The 18,495-nt window shown below is 44.5% G+C and overlaps 1 long non-coding RNA gene across 6 annotated transcripts in view; it reads left to right on the top strand.

The window, feature by feature from the left end:
- The window catches only part of LOC310904979, a 49,441-nt gene that overhangs the window by 17,016 nt on the left and 13,930 nt on the right, over positions 1–18,495 (top strand). For all 6 annotated transcript variants that reach the window (XR_014588701.1, XR_014588702.1, XR_014588703.1 and 3 more), the window contains exon 2: positions 17,002–17,110. This is a non-coding gene — a long non-coding RNA (uncharacterized lncRNA). The remainder of the gene's footprint in view (positions 1–17,001; positions 17,111–18,495) is intronic.

Here is an 18,495-nt window from a genome sequence, read left to right as displayed (position 1 = left end):
TATGTGTAGCTGACACAGGTCATGTGGGTGGAAGATATGCTGGCTTAAATGGCTAAACTTAACTCCTGTGCCAGGACATCTTTCAAGGACCAAAACCTCAAGTCCTTGCTCTTTTTTAAGAGTAAAAGGATAGAGTAGACTTCACATCCTGCTTTCCTGAATAAAATAGCATCCTAAAGCAGCGAGATCCTGTATTCCAGGAGTGACCTGTCTGACCCAGGATGTCTGCTGTAGAGGCCACAGGGTTTTGGAGGAGTTTTTCCTAACAACAGAAGAAATTCAAAGAAAGCCCCTCACTTGTAGATGTTTGGCTGAAATTTCTCCCAACTGTTCAAGGAAGGAAGCCAGGCCTTAAGAGGAAAAGTCTTTCTTTGAGTCATGTTTCTTCTACTTCCTATAGCTATTTTGGGTGTACAAAGGGGGGTGGAGGGTGGGGGAGCAAGCCTGAAGTTTGTGTTAATGCAGCATCACTAATGCCACCAGGAACTTTCCATTCATTTCGGTGGAGGCTCTTATCACTGTTTCACTTCTGCCTGCCTCTAGCACTGCAAAGCAAATTCCAGCTTTACGGGAAGGTGTGTTGAGCTCAGAATCCTCTTCCTGGGGAATAAGTGGGGACTTTCCATTCAGCTTATATCTATTGTGTGATTTTTTTACTTTGTCAGTGAATAGGGCAGTTCTGGGCAGCCCCCAGACTGTATCCACAATCTTGTGTAGCTTATGCAGGGACAAGGTATCACTGCCCTGTACTAATGTGCAAGGCTATAGATGTAAATCTAAAACATACTGCAGAGCTATGGCTGTGGTGTTGAGTGTTTTGCAGTAGCAATCCAAAAATCTGTAGGAGTGTTACTAGTATAGGAAACCTGCGGGGGGATGTATGAGGTCTGTGTCTGAGAAGAGGTAAACTTGCAGTTGTAAATCCCAAGACTGTTCTTTCACGTCAAATGCTTACTTGTTTTCCTCCAAAACCAAACAGACTGCTCTGCATTGCTGGGCACAGCACAGACCTCTGGGGTTGTGGTTACAGAATGGGACATCTGCAGGATTTTTATCCTGAGCATTTAGATATTTGTGGGATCTGTTCTGTTTAGCTCTGGGTAGCTTCCCTCCCTCTTGGTAACTTGCTGACTGCTAAGGATGTGTGAGAAGCCTGCAGTGACCAGCTCATTCCCATGCATTACCCAGAGCTTTTGTTCACCTTGCTGTAATGTTTCTCACCTGTCCCGTGCTGCAGATTCAGTGAACTTGTATGGGGGTCAGGTCTGCAGCTCCACTTATGTCAGACAACAAAATTGTGTTGCAACAGAGCAGACTCCTAAATCACACAATTGCTCTGATAATGATTTAGGGAAGGTGACAACTAGATCTCTCATCTCCTGAGGTTAAATATCTTAGAGGTATTTGATTGCCTTCTTTGCGTGAAAACCTTTTCTTCCTTTCTAGAAAAATCCCAGCTCCCTTCTGCATGCAGAAACTCAAAATACTTTGAGGTTTGCTTATTTCCTGCACGTTCCTAGGGAAGATTGACTACCTCATAGTGTGCGTGATGTTATCTTCTTTCTACAAGTCACACCGTGCAGCACATGAAGAACCTTCTCCAAGATGAGAGGAAGACAGTCCTCAGGAGTCCCAGACCCCTGCTGTTGATACAGAAGCAGCCTCCTCTCTTAGTAAGACTTCAGTTTTGGTTTCATGGAATTCAGTTTCCAAAAACTTTTGGCATTTAAATCTGCTTCCTTGTGTGGAAAGTTACAGGCATTTTAGCTGTGAGGGCATGAAAGAAAAGGGAATTCAAGCAGTTGGCTGCCCCCCATGCCATCCCAATAATATTTTTATTGCCCTGCAATATTTAAACAGCTTAAAAACTGTCAACGAACTGCTAAGAAAGCCAGAAGTATCTCATTGCTTGAGCTTTAATGAGTCTTTTTTCCCCTAAGGCACAGGACTAAGGCTTCCTAAGGCTTGTGGCAGCCCCAAGCAGCTGCCAGTTCAGAACTGTGCAGGTAACTTCTAATAACACTCCTACTTCTCCTTGGGAAAGGAGGGTGCTGGGCAGTGCCCCTTTGCTGGGATAAAACCCCTTTGCTGCAGTGGCTGTGCAAGGCTTCAGGTGTCTGTGCAAGATCTCTGAGCAGCCATGTGCAGTTGTGCTGAAGGAGGCAGCAGCCAGGCTCCAGGGCTCTGTACTTGTGGTGTGCTGGGGCTATTTCTGCCCCCCACAAAGCATACAGAAGTGGTGAAGCCAACCACAGGCTCATAGCCCTTGGAAATGTCAGTCCCAAAGGTCAGAGAGGTGGAAACCTCACCCTTCCCAGGCTGCTTTCCTTCATTGTCTCTGCTTGTGTGTCCAGCAGTGGGGCTTATCTCGGAGGAAGGGGTGGGGAGGCTTTTGAAACAGCTGATTCCCATCTGTTTTTCTTGCCGTGGGGAAAATGTCATACCTCCTTGCATCCTCCCTGCTGTTGGGGTGTTTCTGAATTGTTTGTGAGAGCCTGCAGGAGGCTGAGTGGGGCAGGATGCCCAGGGTAGGGGCATCCCCTCAGTGTCTCCCAGGAAGGTGCAGCTCAAAGTAATCTCTGCTATAAAACCAGGATCAAGGTGGCTTAAAGAAAAAGCCTGCAGGAAAGTGGTGGTTAAGGGAGAGCATTAAAAGAAGCCACTGTAAATCATGCCACCAAGTGTAATGTGATCCGACTAATCAGCTGTGTTAATTTGGGAGGCGGCATATGGGCAATGGGAGAGGAGCCCTGGTGGTGCTTGAGTTCACTCCTGGGCCACCTCTAGGTGTTTCTTCCCATCATGGGAAGGACAAGTGGGCAGAATGTTCTTGGAGCCGCTTGATTTTAACTGGGGGGAGCTGCTTGGCTGGTTCCTCAATGGCCAAAAGGCGGCACAGGTATGTTGTGTGCCTGTTCTGCCTTCAACCCTGTTTCCAGGTCACTGAGATAGCCAGAACCCCTTATGAGCATCACTACAGTACACTTTCAGCAAGCCCAGGATCTCTAAGAGGCCAAAAGCATATAGAAGAGTACAAGAGAGCAGCTGGGTTATACCCAAAGGTGGCCTTGCTTAGAAAGCTCTTGTCACAGCTTAGATCCCTCATTCTTAGGGAGGGAGGATGCCAGCCTGAATACAGACCTGACACTGATGGGACTGTCAGTGCTGATGAATTCATTTTGGAGCTGTCTCACCCACGCAGCTCCTTAGAGGACACCTTTGCTTCCCTGCCCTGAGGTGGTCCTTACATCTGCATCGTGATTACATGCATCACTATGACACCCGAACCCCTCACTTCTATAAGGCTTATAAACAGCAGATCCCAGTGAGTTTCGCCTGATGCCAGACTGGATTCATGTCCTTAGCTGGGCTGCTGACCCTCAGGGTAGAGTCCCTGTGCTCCGTTTCCCTAGTACATAAAACGGCATTAATATTTCCAGCTCGAGATGCAGCAAATCTTCATTTTTGTTTCAAAGGTGCTCTGGGACCTTTAGATGAAATTCACTGTTCACAATTCAATATCTTTGAGTTCTGTCATTCTATTTTTGTTACATTTGTTGTTCTTTGTACAGTAAGATGCTTGCTTGGGCTCTGCTGAATAAGAGGTGCATCTGTGGTAGAAGAATTTCCAGTGGTTATTTATCTGACCCTCTGAATTTTCATGCTTTATGTATGGGTGGGGGTTATTTCTCTGCTGCCTTTTGCATTGTGCTTCAAAGATGAGAATTATTTTTTCAATGCTTTGCTAAGATTTAATCTCAAGTCCAGCTTCAGTCCTGGAGGCAGGGCATAAGATGCTAATGCATTACGGAGGATGTCATGAAGAGTTTGAGAAGACTATAGATTTGCTTCAAAAAAGCTTCTCTAAAACAATAAAAGTAGTGTAAAATTGGCCTTATGTTTGCAAGGCTAAAAGAGATCTCCCCAGTCATTTTCAGATGTGGCATTTCATAAGCCCAGTCATTCACTTACAAAACTTCATTCATATGTTTGAGAAGCTTTGTATACTTTAGTGGGTTTTGGAGGTACACGTTGTTGAACCTTTTTCAGTACCTGGGTTTCATTTAGGAAGCTCAATTTGAGGGAGAGCCATGTCCAGGAGCAGACTTGCTCCCACTTGTGCAGCCAGCGCTACTCTGGTTCTTCATCAGGCAGCTGCTTCGTGGGGTAGAGGAGTGTGAAATGGGAGAGGAGCCTTCGGAGCCTTCCTTTCCTGGATCTCTTTAGAAAAGCAGCACAAATTTATACTAATAATGGTGATGTTTTAAATCCTGTGCAATTTGTAAATGTACATTTCCATGGTAACACGAAGGTAGTGAAGTAATCCTCAATTCATCATCTTCCATGAAATTCCAACAACTATTCCTAAATATTCATCCTCTTCTAATCCCAGAGCTGTTGCCATGGAAATGATCAGATAAGACACAGGTCTTTAGGCAGATGGGTCTGTAAACAATGCTGAATGTTGGCCCATTGAAATCTACAGAACTATTTATTTCTTATTTAAAAGCAACATCACTCGCAGTGATTTTGATTGTTTCAGGATTAATTAAATTGACTCCACAAAAGACTTTTGTACGTGACCCCCAGGAACTGAAAGCATCCCTGGTCACGGCTGTGGTGCTCAGGTCTCTTCTCCATGCGGGCTCCGATGTGGTGGCAGGGACTTGTGCAGCCCATCTGCTTGCTGCTCTGCTGTCCCCGTTCTCTCCACATGCACATAACTTAAATTCTCACTGTCGTTGCTTGCAGTCTGGGTTTTAGGCCTGCTTTTCAGATATTCAGTCTTGCAAAGAAGCTTATTTTTTTTACTATTTATCAGAGCAAAGGGCAGCATCCAGATTACATCCAACACCCCAGGGATCACTGCTTTCCAGTGCATTAAATTTTCAATTCCTACGGCCGTGCAGGATGAGAGATTTACATGTGCAGAGGCACCTCCTGAGCACTCTTCCAAGCTGGACCTGTAGGTGTGTAACTGAGTGTTAAAATGGGATTTTGTTTTTAAGTCCCTAAGTCAAATATTCCTGAGTCACAAAGGTGAGCGGCTTCACTGAGGAATTTCTGTGCAGGAGGAGCCATTCGCTTCTGTCTCCTGAAATCAAATGGAGAGCTTTTCAAAGACAAACCACTCTTAGGCACCGACTTTTGCTGACTTTTAATAAGGACTGGGGATCCAATTCCCACATATACCTTAGGCATTTTTCTGCAATGTTTCTTTATCTCACTGCATGCAAAAATACTTGTAAATTATTCTGAGCAGAGAACATCTCAATGCAGAGTCTTTTTTGTATTAGTTTTTAGGGACAAGAGTCTGGTAAGAGGCACCCTGCTTAGACAACTGCTATGGGAACCACAGGGATGATTAAAGAGCCCCCCCTTACAACCAACCTGAAAGTTATCACCTTGTGAAAGGTTATGAGGTTAAATAGTGAGAGGCTACCCCTTGTAAAACACAAGCTAGTAAAGAGCTGTGATGTTCCTTGTCTGCTCCAGCATGAAGTCCACTGGTGTAGCTACATTGGTTAAGGAAGGTCAAGTGGATGCTTTCTGTCCTGAAGTGCTAATAAGAAATGGAAGTAGGACAAAGTGAGAAAGTGGCTGGAAAGAAGGAGAGGGGTAGGCATGGAGGCTCGTCATGCTGGGACTGGAACAGGGCAGGAGAGGATGAAGGGGCTCTGCCCCTTCATCACAAGATGCCCCAGGGAAAAGGCCACTAAATATTACTGATATCCATCAGTGTCTACACAGCCTGTTTCTGCAGCCCCTCTGCTTCTCCCCAGTATGGCAGCAGTTTTGCTCTCGTTATAAGGTCGAAATTACAGAAATCATCCCCTGGAGCCAGTGCCTTGTGCCTACCACTGCTGCTGGCAGCGGCAGCCCAGGGCACAGGTCCCTGGAAGACTTTCTGCAAATCAAAAGCTTCTCTATTTGCATTCTTGCGGAGTGGTATTTTGAAGACTCCCTATGGATGACCTGGCTTATCCTCGTAATGCCCATTAAAAAACTGTGCAACTCTGTAAAGAGTTTAAAAAAAAAATCAATACCAGCAGCTCTGTCTGGGTTTTAATCATTCACTGGCACTGTTTATTCCCTAATAGTACTGTATGGTTTGCAGCTCTGGTGCCAAGCACACCACAGACTGGGAGGGGGGAAAAAAATCTCTGTGGCAAATGTGACAGCCAAGGACAGGCACTGGCCTCAACCAGAAAATCTGGCCAGTCCAACTCCTTCCAGAAGAGGTTAATGGTGATCACATCCTGCATTTATATGGTGCCAAATTAATGATACACACAGTACCACTTTTTTTCAGCTTCTGCTTGTAGATTGGGGAAGGAGAAGCAGGGAGAGGTTAAGTTGTGAAAGCTCAAATGCTGGCAGGATTTGGCCCCCTGGAGCCCTGGCCTCTGGCCTGCAGCTGTCACTGAGGTTATGACATTAATCTGGGGACATCCAGGAGGCTGAGAGAGGTGGGATGAGGAGGGGACAGAATAGGGCAGGAAGCTGGGAAAGGCAGAGGATGATGAGAACACTGAGGAGGGAAAAGAGGCAGAGGAGTACACAAAATGGGAAGGAGAACTTCTGGTGGCTTCAAGGAAGAAAGGATCCTGGACTAACAAGGAGGATAGATGGACTAGAGGACAAATATTGAGATGGTGCTCAGCAATGACACACACAGTAAAGATTTCATGCTGGGCTGGCCAACATAGCTGCAGTCCCAATATCTCCATGTCTGCTCATGGAGCTCACTAAGAAGTGATCTGGGCTCCATCAGAGCCTCCCACGCTCCTGCAGGAACACGAATCTCCTGCAGCACAAGGGAGACAGGCATCTCCAGGGAGACAGCTTGGCTAAAGCCTCAGACAATGTCTTAGTCTCTGCCATCACATGCTAAGTAGCAAACCACTCTGATTTCTGCAAGACTTAAGTTCCCTAAAATATCCCCTTGACTAGGACTGGCCATAATTGCTTTGGTTTGCAGATGTGCAAAAAATAGATGGAAAATGCAAGTGTGAAACAGGTGCTCTTATGCAAATGGGAAAAAGAAAGCAGTGAAAATTGACTGCCTCCTCTCCCTCCTTTTCCTTTAAAGATACTTATCTGTTTGTAGCAGCTCTCCTCCAGCACTACTTGGTGATCTGCTGGGACTCTGAAAGCAGCTGGAACTGCAGAGCTGCAGATTGAAATCTGCTCTTGTCCATGTGGTGCCTGTTGTTTTAACAGAGCTTGGAGGAAAAGAAATTTCTGATTCTTACCTTTCTCTAAGCTGCAGGCACCAAAGCTTATCAGCTTTCAGAAAGGTCTGTGGTTCTGTCTCTGTTACTAGTGAGCATCAGTTGCCTTCTCCTTCCTTCTGAGTGTCCCTGGGCCCATCAGGAAGAGCTGCTGCTCCCTTAAAGGCCCTGGCACAAAAGATGGAGGTGTCATATTGTGTTGAGTTAGGTTTGAGAGAAGCAATGCTTTCCCCCAAGAGAAGAGGAGCACTGACCCACGAGTGCTGCTTCTGCCCCCGGACTGGCGGTACTTCTCTCCCACCAGCTGCTGAGATGTCCTCTTTCACCACTCACTTGATGTCAAACTTAATTCGGAAGTAGGCGTTTTCAGCCAGATGAGTGCTAACCAGGGCCCATCAGTCCCCAGGAGCCACGAGGAGTCCCTGCAGGGTTCAGTTCTTCCTCACCTCCCACACGATGGAGGATGTGTGGCAAGAGCAACGATTCCCATGGAAAATAGAGGGGCTCATTGCTATGGACAGACTCTCTCCTGCTGGGATTATGGTGACACCAGGCTGGTTGGGAGGACAGCAGTGAGCAGCAGCTGGGTCTGGTCCTAGAGCCTTTGGCACCATCTCTCCTGCTGGAGCTGAGGGAACAGCACCTCGGCTGCTGGGAACTTATTGTCTGCGTGTGAAAACTCACAAAGCCCCACTTTCTCTAAAAGCAAAACACTTCGAGAGCTTGACAACAGGCTCACCACCTTGGCTCTACTTCAGAGCAGACAGCTCTGAGTGCTGGCAGTGAAGGATGTGCCCAGCTGCCCAGAGCAGGTTACAGGCAAGGTCTGCAGGCTGCAAACCCTGGAACAAGTAGCTTATCACTTAAGCTGCTTCAAGGATTTAGGGTGGTTTAAATTACTTAAAGTGCTCCAAGGGACCTGATCCTGCACCCACTGAAACCACTGGTGATTTTGATGGATACTTACAAGACACCAGGATTTGGCACTGAAGGCTTAGCTGAAGTGGATAAAACCTCCGCAGACCTTTAGAGATGGTGAAACCATCCCAAAGCCGTAGACCCATTTACAGCCCACAGAGGTTGGCCAGTGATGGAAATGCCTTAGGAGTTCACTAAACATCTTGCTGCTGCGTACATTGTGTATTTCTTCCAGCCCCTGTAATTGCAGCAACTCATCTCTTTTTCATTTCCTATTGACAGCAGCGGTATGATCCTGCTCACGGCAGAGCTGGGCTCCTGAAGTCAGTGACTCAAAGAGAGCTGGGGTGCAAAGTATTTGCAGAATCATTCCTAGGAGTTTGGCTGTTGTTAACAGGGCAGGAGAAGACCTGGGCCCTGAGATGGCAATTCAAGTGTTGTTTTTTCCTTCTGGTCCTTGCACAGGGATGCTTTTTCACTCATTTTGATACATTACATAAAAGCACTGTCATTTCCTAAGTTCCTGTCGGCCTCCCATATACCTTCTTTATAATTTAAAGCCATGTTTAATACTGATCTTTCCATTCTTGTCCAAGAAAGTATCAGCATGAATCTTGGCTGTTAAGCTATTAAGGTATTAGACACTTACCCCTGAGGCCCCCACATTCAAGAAAAAATCATACACTTTTTTCAGAACAAAAAAAGCAATGAGGGGTTTTTGTACCCCATGAAAACCTGGGAGGAATGCTGCTCTCTGGAGATCCTTCCTTCCTTTTGTGCACAAGCCTATCCTGTTTCTCATGGAGACCTCGAATGTGATCCCAGCCGCAGTGATAGGCAGCAGCGTACTGAGGGACCTCAGCTTTGTGAAAGCTGCTCCAGCAAAACATTCTCTAACATCTCCAGCGTGGGAGGGTGTGCATCCTCCCTTGGTCGCTTATTCCCCTGCTTCCTGCTAGATATATCCCCTTAAGGCTTAGTTGCTCTTTTTCATGTCTTTCTCATTCATTTTTTATCTCTGTGTATTTTTTCCCAAAAAAATTTCACTGGGTTGGTTTTATTTAAGACTTTCAGGAACAGTGCGTGGCTAACCGTAAGGGCTGAGCCCAACCTACACCCAGCACACGGGGACCCTCAGCAATGCCCCAAAACCAGGGCATCAAATGAGGATTCTTTCTAGCTTTCTCCCATATCCTACTCTCATGGACAACAAAAGAGCAAAAACATTAATTCTCAACAGAAATTCAGCAATCCACAATGTAAGCTACTAAGGGATACATTTCTCGTATAAGAGTGGAGAGAATTTGGAGTTGTGGATAATGGCATGGTGATAAGGAAGCTTTAACAGACCTCCTTGCTCCTGTAGCAATTGCCTACTAAGCTATTCCTCCTCTTCTAGATGCCCTCGCCGTCTCAGCAGTCCCTCATGGTTTTGCATTCTCATGTCAAAAAAGAGAAGAATTGCAGCAAAAGCTGAAGGAGAAAATTCATATCCCAGGGGCCTTCAGCTACTTTTTTCAGCAGTTGCCAGAGCATCCTGAAATCCTGTCAGTGGAATAAAAGCCAAAAGGGCTGGAAAGAAGCATCTGAGAACCATCAGACCAACAGAAATTCTCATGTGACATTAAAAAGAAAATTTAGTTTAAACATTATTCTGCTCAGTAGAAGTCTCTTTGTAGAACACAATCTGGAGAGACTGACTAGAAGTCTAAGTTAAAGAGACTCATCTATTTTCATATATATACCAACCTCGATGTTCATATTTTAGATTCATAGTGGATAGCTCAACAGTGTCCCCTGAAGGATATACTGTAAATAAGAGGGGTTAAGAAAGAGGTAAAAGATGACAAAGGAAGAGAATAAGGAGGAGAAATGTGTGAAAATCTGGGGAAGAACTAGTTCCAGCTGCTTGTTTGGTAATGATAACAGCAGTTTTGCAGGAGATCAGTTCATCAGGGCAGCGATGTCCAGTTAGATGGACTTGACCTTGCTTTGCCATTGAAAGAGCCTTGCATTTCCAGAGGGCATAACTGTAGGGGACAGAGGAGTCAATGCAACTCCTCCTCACCTGATGAGAAAGCATTTTTTGGTAGGGTGATCTCACAAAGAACCACTACCCTGCTGTGCACAGGGGATGTACCCTGTGGCTACCCAAGGGATGCTGAGTTGTCACCAATTTTGCCAGACTGAAGTCATCCAGGCAGACCAAAACAGGCCAGGCACCCAGAGCCACACCACCTTCCCCAGCCATGTCCCTCGGTGCCACCAAGCCGAGCTGGGCTCATTTGGGAGCAGATGCCTCTGCAGAGCCTTCCCATGAGCTCCCAGACTCTGCAAGTCAGAGCTGCTCTTGTGCAGCCGCGTTTGGCTCGAGGGTGTGATCCTGCTGCGAGTTCATTGTGGGAACGCTGCTATCAATAACAGCCACAGCAGGGTTAGGAAGTTCCTTCTATTCATTTAGCATCTCGTGGCTATTTAAACAACAGCGTCAATGAGGGTTTTTTGGGTTTCGTTTTTAAAGGAGAAACGATTTGGCCACAAAGAAGTTCAACTCTGGTTGAGGTTTCTGTAGGGAATCCATTAACTTAGCCACTAAGTCCATCGTTACTTTGCAGTAATGCCAGCTCTTAGTAAATATTGGCCAATGTGCCTCTAACTACTATTAATGAAGTTAATTAGCAACAAAAGTTTTCAAATGTGAAAAAGCTACAGGCATTGCCATGGTTCATTAAGCTTCTCAGAAGCTTCAAACAAATCTTAACTGCATTTCTCAGGAAAATATGTTTTTCTAACTAGTCGAAACATTTTAGCAGCTCTGCTCTATTTTGTGAAAACAGCATCTAAGAATATTGGCATCCTCTCTGCAGGCAAACTTCACGGGAGGAGGGGTGGCAGAATGAGAATAGAAAAAGAAAAATGTGTTTGTCCAGCAGCGTGGATTGGACGTGAGGCTGGTTTCCTTGTCCTTCCACATCTCTAATGGCAGAGATGCCAGAAACAGTTGCGGATAAGCTCCATGCTTCTGCAGCCTTTGATACCCTTCACTTCCCATCTTACAGTAGAAGGATTTGCTGCTGGAGAGCCAGCAGCAAAAGACAAAAGCCTGTGTTCGGGAATGCTCAGCAAAGCATCCCTTACCCCTCATCCTCTCTGGCACAATCCAGCACTGTAGGTACCTGCTCCTCACCTTGTAAAATAGGTGCAATTTAAGAATATAAAGCATTGCTTGGTAGAAAGGGATTGCCTTTTGCTTAGCAATCCCCATAGGGAAGATAGTTTCTGCTGCCCTGGCATGGCCGGGAATAGAGGAAAGCCTGCAGATTGTCCTGGGGGAATACTTACCTGCAGGTGACCTCAATGACGTCCCCTCTTTCCATTCAAATGGAGCTGATGGAGCATTTAGGAGGTATTTAGGATGGGAAAGAAAAGAGCATAACCTTTTTAATAAGCAATTTGCCTGTGACAGCGCTGGTCAGTCCAGCATATCCTTCTCACATAATTAATCAAGACCAAGTGCTAGATTTGCAATCGTCCTATTTAATAGCATTATGGCAATCCAAGATTTAAGCCAGTGCTTTAATGTCCCTGCCTTGCTCAACACCATTACTGCATTATAGATTTAAGGTAGCACTTGGGTGGTAAATTTTCAAAGCGCTGTCTGGACAGAAGTCCCAGGTACCTCCTCTCCTCCTCTCTCCTTCCCCACCAGGAGCTGCAGGTTTGCATACAGCTGGTGCTGGCGGTGCTGTTTCATGCCAATGTCCAAAGTCATCCTGATTTGGGTAGCGAGGTTGCACCGACAGCCGCAGGATGATCAGTTTTCTCCTTGCTGCTTCCCAATTAAAACCAAAATGAGATTTACTTTGCTGGTACCTTGTGAGTCAAGTCTTCTCCATTTTCAAATCTAAGCTAGATGGAGCAATTATTCCCTTAAATTCAGGGGTCATTGTACCACTAGCAGTTGATTCATTGAAATGTTACCTATCCTCCTTTACCCCCCATCTGATAAGCTGGTATCCTAGTCTCTAGCTAGGAGTGAGACTCGATTTCCCAGAGAATGTGCCCCCTTAAATAGAAACCTAATCAAATGCATTCAGTATCCTTATTGGTTGCCAGAGCCTATTTTCCAATAATCCATCTTTCTCAGTCTGAGCATTAAGTCCAGTAAACTGAAAAAGCGAAATGTGGGGGAAACTAAAGTTAGTTCATTGTGGCAGCCATCACTTTTTGTTCAGCCAGCTGTCTTGCACCTCACTGCTGTGAAAATCATTTTGCAAGCAAATTCTCCTATTGCACCCTGATATTTTATCCCCAGCTCCATGAAGTACTTGAGACTATAGAGCTGTGATGTGGACTGCAAGGTCAGTGTAAAGAGAGTCCAGGAGAAGTTAATATGAGGAGAAGTTTTGCCATTTCATGGTCTATGCCCCTGGACCACTACATACATGTATAATCTCCCAGCAAGTATATTTTAACATAGCTAGAAATATCTGTTCCTGAAAGTCAAAAATTTTGGATTATTCTCAACCAATCGGGGACAAACCCAGTATCATATTGTTTACATATTTTGTAGGATTTAACACCCTACTAATCTCCTTGCAGATGAAACACAAACAGTTTTCTCACATATAACGAGAACACGATTCCTTCACCAGATTTATTTACTAAATTGCCTTTCATGACCAGTCATCAGAGCAGAAAGCAAAGCAGTAATGAACTGAGAAAGAGGTGATAGGAAGCTAACCAAATATTCACATGGTTTTATTCCTTTGGGCTGAGTCCTTGTTCCACCAAAATCAATGAGAATAGAATAAGATGAGTTATGATTTATTGGTACAGTCAGCTTTCATTGTGGTGCATTAAAGAGGTCGTGATGATTACAGGTTCTCCTTCAAAAATGCTACAAACACAGCAATGTATTTAGAAAGCATCAGATGTCAAACACCAAACTGTTTCCAAGGGAACTTACAAAACGTCACATCACAAAATGAATCCAAATAATGCCTTTCCCACTGTTTGCTTTGTTTCATTTTGGCAGATGCTAATTCCTCAACACACGCTAATCCAAATTCTTCCTTGATGTAGAGCCATTGTAGTCAGTTCTGAGGACAATGGAGTCACGCTAGCCTGAATTTGGCAGAGTATGTTGCATCTGGAGCGTAAATCAGCTTGGCTTTGCTTGTTTCCTTCCTTGATCATGCACCACATAATCAGGGATGACTCGGAATTACTCAAAGAGTAGCTATTGCTAGTTCACTTTGTTATCCTGAGTGTTGTCTTGTCCGTGTGTGCACTAATCATGCTCCAGGGTAGTGGGATTTAATGACGGTGTCATCAGAAAGTGGTAGTGGGGTTGTTTTTTTGAACTCTTTGCAACAATGTAAACCAGCTGATGCATTGTTCTTCATATTTTTCTGCTTAAAATCCTCAGTGTGGATGGTACAAAGACGAAAGCAACACTGTCAAGCCCTTTTGACTACAGTTAAAATTCCTATTTGCTAATCAGAAAAGATTATGTTAAACTGGCCGTACTTGGGCTGGAGGTACCTTAAAGACATACTGCAATGACAAAAAGCATTACCAACACAAAGATGCAATTGCCTTTCATGGGAGCTTAGCTTCCAGGTATGACTGATTGTTTTAGTACAGCAGCACTGACGGGCTGGGCCAATTTTATCACTTGGAAATTTCCCTCTATTTTTATTTGATTTATTTTATTGGAAAATGTTCTCAAAATGCTGGTGTAGGGGGTTTGTATATTATGCATATTTTTTTTTTTTTTTTTGCCAGAAGGGAGGTGCCAGGCCATGAAAGTCCATCTGATGGTAAGAACTGGGCAGTGACTTTCACAGGGAGAAGGAAGGTTGCAGCTCTGGGGACCTGAGCTCTGCTCTCATGGCTTTTTGCTTATCACCAGGAAGGGAGCAATCTGCAGGGTGCTCGCGTTGTGTGGTCACAGGGGACTTTCAGCTGAGCCCCCTTCAGGCTGCCATGCTGGGAAGCTCAAAGCCTCACCATTGCAATCACCCTACAGCATCTGCTGGCCCCCAGAGCATCAGCTCTGCAGCACCACGGAGGTAGTGCTCTGGAGGAGTAATGAAAAGGGGTGAGGAGCTGGCAATCAGCAGAAATGTTGGACGTGGGTAGAGAGTACTAGGTGAGGTCAGTTATGGTTTGTGAAGGCTTTGGTGCAGCTGGGAGGGGTTTTCATGTGCAGGTAGAAATGTGCCTCCTGTTAGATGAAAACTAATGGTGCTTGAAAAGATTCTGTGAGGCAAAATAAATACATAAGCTTGTATAATCGCTCTAACCAAAATAAATTAATGGATTTTTTTTTCCTGTAAACTGTTCACAAGGTCATCTCAAGCAGCTTCGTTATCTGAAGTTTGCCTAGTGATATCCAAGGAAGACCCCCAGTGCGTACCTGGCTGGTGGGAAGCATGATATAAGGATGTCGCAGGAAAACACCTGCCTGTTAGGAAATGTCCACCAGTATTTTGAAGGACAGATCCTCTTTGTGATCTCTGAAAGAGGCAAAAGTTCAGTTTACTCAACTTCATCCTTCCTAAGGGAAGAAAATAGCTAACTTTTCAACAGCACAGTGCAAGAAAAGTTCAGAGATCTGTGGTTGCGTGGGGACAGAATAGAGGCTGTGTGAGGAGAATTTTAGTCGTGCATTTAATTATGTCATTCAGCCAAAATATATTGGTCATCCTAGAAGACAGCTGGGATCCAGAATCACAACCATCTTCAGCGGTCCAACAGCAAACATTTGTCATCTCCCAGTTAGCTGTGCTCTGCTGGCGTGGAGTCTGAATCACAGCCTGAAAAGGGACCCTCCCCGGAGATCCGGTGAAATATTGAATAGAAGGTTACAGATGATAGAACAAGAAACATGCTCTGATACACTAATAACACTCTATGTCTACGCAGTAATGATAGCTCATATCTAATGCTTCACAAAGACACCGTAGCATTTTATCTGGAGAACAATGATACTCTCATTACAGGCAGAATTAGAGGCGATATTTATAGTGAAGCTGCCGAATGATTTTCCTCATAAGACCCCCTTCAGATCAGAGCCTGTAGGGGGGAACAATGTGGGTTTTTGTATTCAGAATTCATATGGATATGAATTAAGATTGGTTAGACAAACTGAATTCAGTGCGTATCTTACATGTTGAGCACTTGACTGTAGAACCTCAATATCCTCTTGTTTTCTTGAGACAATTTCACTGATAAAGAATGAGGATTATGAAGAGTTGTGTCCATGGAAGAACCATGTAGAAAACAATGGAGACTTTTAAACTTTCTTAGGGAGAGAATTCTCAAGTTAAAGCCTGAGGTGTCTCAGCTGCAAAGTATATGCCCCACTATAATCTGTCAAGAGAGGATAAACATGAATAAAAATGAGCTTTCTACTCTGTATTTTACTTTGTTAAAACTCAGTGCCAAGTTGAGGTCAGGCTATGGAGAAATACCCTCTACTCCTTTTTAAAAAAACTTGCTTTTTAGAGGCAGATTAATTTTGGGAAGTAAAAGAAAGACATTAAAGCAACATTGTAAGGAAAGAGAAAGACGCTTACACTACATTTTAAGGAAAGTGATGGAGTTTGCTCTTCCTGCAAGCAGTATCTTCCCAAGTCCTTCCTTTTTCCATTAAGAGTAACAGTCAAGAAGGCTGGTGATTACTTGTGGTGTGTAGCTCTTAAACACCAGACAGCAAAGAAAGATTGACTTGCTGCAGGAAGATAGTTCCGAGACTTGGTTACATGTCAGTGGATTATAGATTTTATTCTAAATTAAATGAACCATTATATGTTCAATATTGTGCACTTAGAGAGCTGTAAAACTCTGAAATAAAATTAACAATAAAAAAGAGAAATTATCTAAAGAATACAGGAATGTAATGGGGGTGCAGAACTCCCCTGTTCCTTGCTGTTTTGTTTCACAAGTAACTACCTTATTTTTTGTGCTACCATGCTTATTTATCCTAGGCTCTGATAAAAGTGTGATTTCCATGTTATGAGCTTCAGCAAACCCATGCAGGGTCCTGTATGAGAATTTAGATTACGAGAGCTTGCTGAATTTCCTGCTGCTGTCACTTATAATGCTACCGATGTCTAAATCAACTAAACAGAAACTACTGGGGGGCGCTGGTCCATGCTGGGCTGTAACGTGGACATCCTTTCTACACAAGGTATCTTCATCTGTCAGAAAAACACAGAATGAGATTGTTCTGGCCTTTAGGAAGACTGATCCACAGCTGGATTATTTTCTGTCTCTGGACTGAGATGGAGTTTCCATTAGTGGATGCTTTCACTCGTGAGGATAGATGCTGGTGAGATATTTTGTGTCTACATGATGTCAAAACACATCTTTGCAGTGAGAGATCAAATACGGCAGTTTAGCCCGAGATTAACACTGGCTCCCCAGAGGCTTCTGGATGGAAACCAGTATTTTGGCTTACTCCTATTAGCAGCAGACTAACCAAAAGGAAGGATTTGCCAGTGGTCAATGAGCTAATCCATGGCTTGGTGCTCAAAATGCTCTGTGGCTGTGTGTGTGTGACTAGGGGTGTATTGTTTCATTTCTCTGTAACTTAGTTTTCCATCACTAGGGAATGGTTTATATTCCCTTCATCACTCTGATAGAAATGGCATTCACTTTTAGGTTGACATCTTAAGGGCACCCATACCTTTACCTTAGAATTACATGTGTCTAAAGGCAGAATCAGATTCCTATGTTCTCTCATCACTTGTTGCAGGCCCTTCAGCAGAGGAGAGCTCTTAGGGAAAGAAAAAGAAAAGAGAAAAGTCAACTTGTTTCTTTTTGCCTTTTTTTACAGACACTTCCAGGAATGGAATTTTTCAAAAAGTGTACGCACAAGAGAGCAAGAAGGAAGGAGAATGTTCTAAATATGTCTTTAGCCAGAAGAAAAAGAGAGAGAGAATAAAGTAAGTATATCTTAAAAAAAAACTTGTATTACAAGTTTTCTTCTTGATCACACTGTAAAAATTGTATTGATTTCAATAGAATTACCCAAGTGCAACTTCAAGGAGAGTTTGGCTTATGTGGGATCAGAGCGGGAGGCTCAGGAGCAGAGGCTGGCAGAATGCCAGAGCTGCTTCATTCCCCACGGCTCCCTTCTCTGGGAAGGAGGCTGCAAGGAGGAAAACCCCACAGCACACGTACTCAAAGTGTTTCCTAGAACAGATCAGTCACCCAAGCCACAGTCAAGAAGTTTATTCTCCAGCTCCTGTGATAAAATATTACAGAGCTCTGACCTAACAGAAGCTCTCTGTGTTGGAAATCTGGGGCATCACTTCGTGCAATGCAAAATTAAGTTCGGTAGAAGGAGATGAGAAATGATGTTTTAGGGAGGGGGATTTCTGCTTGAATACTGGGGGGTCACTGTGCTGCCGATGGCACACAAATCCCCGTGAAAACCACAGCCTCAGCTGCCAAGCCAGCTGTGAGCACGACGAACTCCTGATCTCTCTTCTGCACATCAACCAGCAGATTAACTATTCACCGGCAGTACCTGATCTATAGCTGGGTGTGATCATAGCTTGGTTACTCTTCTGGCTGACTGAAGACCTCAGGTGCTCTCAGCCAAAACTCCCACGCAGACACAGAGATGTGAATCTCCCTGAGGGTGAGATTTCAATAACCCGAAGGGTCAGAGCTGTCCCGGCGGTGCTTAAGGAGCTGGCTCCGTGGACAGATTGACGATGGTTTGGCAACTGCAGCCTGCTAGTGAAAATAGGGGTTTTAATAATACAGGGACTAAAAGTAATGTTGTATTTCTGCTAGCTGCCTGTGCATTTGCTGATGTATTTAGTTTCTAGGCTTAGGCCTAGAAGGCCTTACTCATCACAGCCCCTAATGCTCCTCTCCTACCACAAAGTCTGGCACCTGGCTTGATGAATAGTTACTGGTATTAATCATTGGAGGGGACGGGTTCCTTCTTTGCGCATTTGTCTGAAAAATTGCTCTCTTTGTGGAAGCTTTTAATGGATTTCTCAAGTCTTTCTCTACCGTGACACACAATGCCTGAAATTCAGTGGCAGCAACAAATGAAAGGGACAAAAAGCGAGGTGGAAACATAATTACCCTGTATCAAAATATAGTGCTCTGGTAACTGAAACTCACAGGTGATGTAGCACCAGCTTAACTCTGCCAGGCGTCGGGGCTGACAGTCCCCTTCGTCACCGCCACCTGTGCTACCACCCTGCTCTCCCTCCCCTCAGCCTGATTGCCTTGCAATTAGTCGTTAGGAAAAAAAAAAAAATGTAATCACAAGAGATTAATTGCATCTCCCTGAAATGCCTGTTTCTGG

The sequence above is a fragment of the Anser anser genome (assembly GCF_964211835.1).
Source record: "Anser anser genome assembly, chromosome: 10".
Classification (NCBI taxonomy): Eukaryota; Metazoa; Chordata; class Aves; order Anseriformes; family Anatidae; genus Anser; species Anser anser.
The sequence above is the reverse complement of the archived record's forward strand: the minus strand, read 5'-3'. Positions and strand labels throughout refer to the sequence as shown.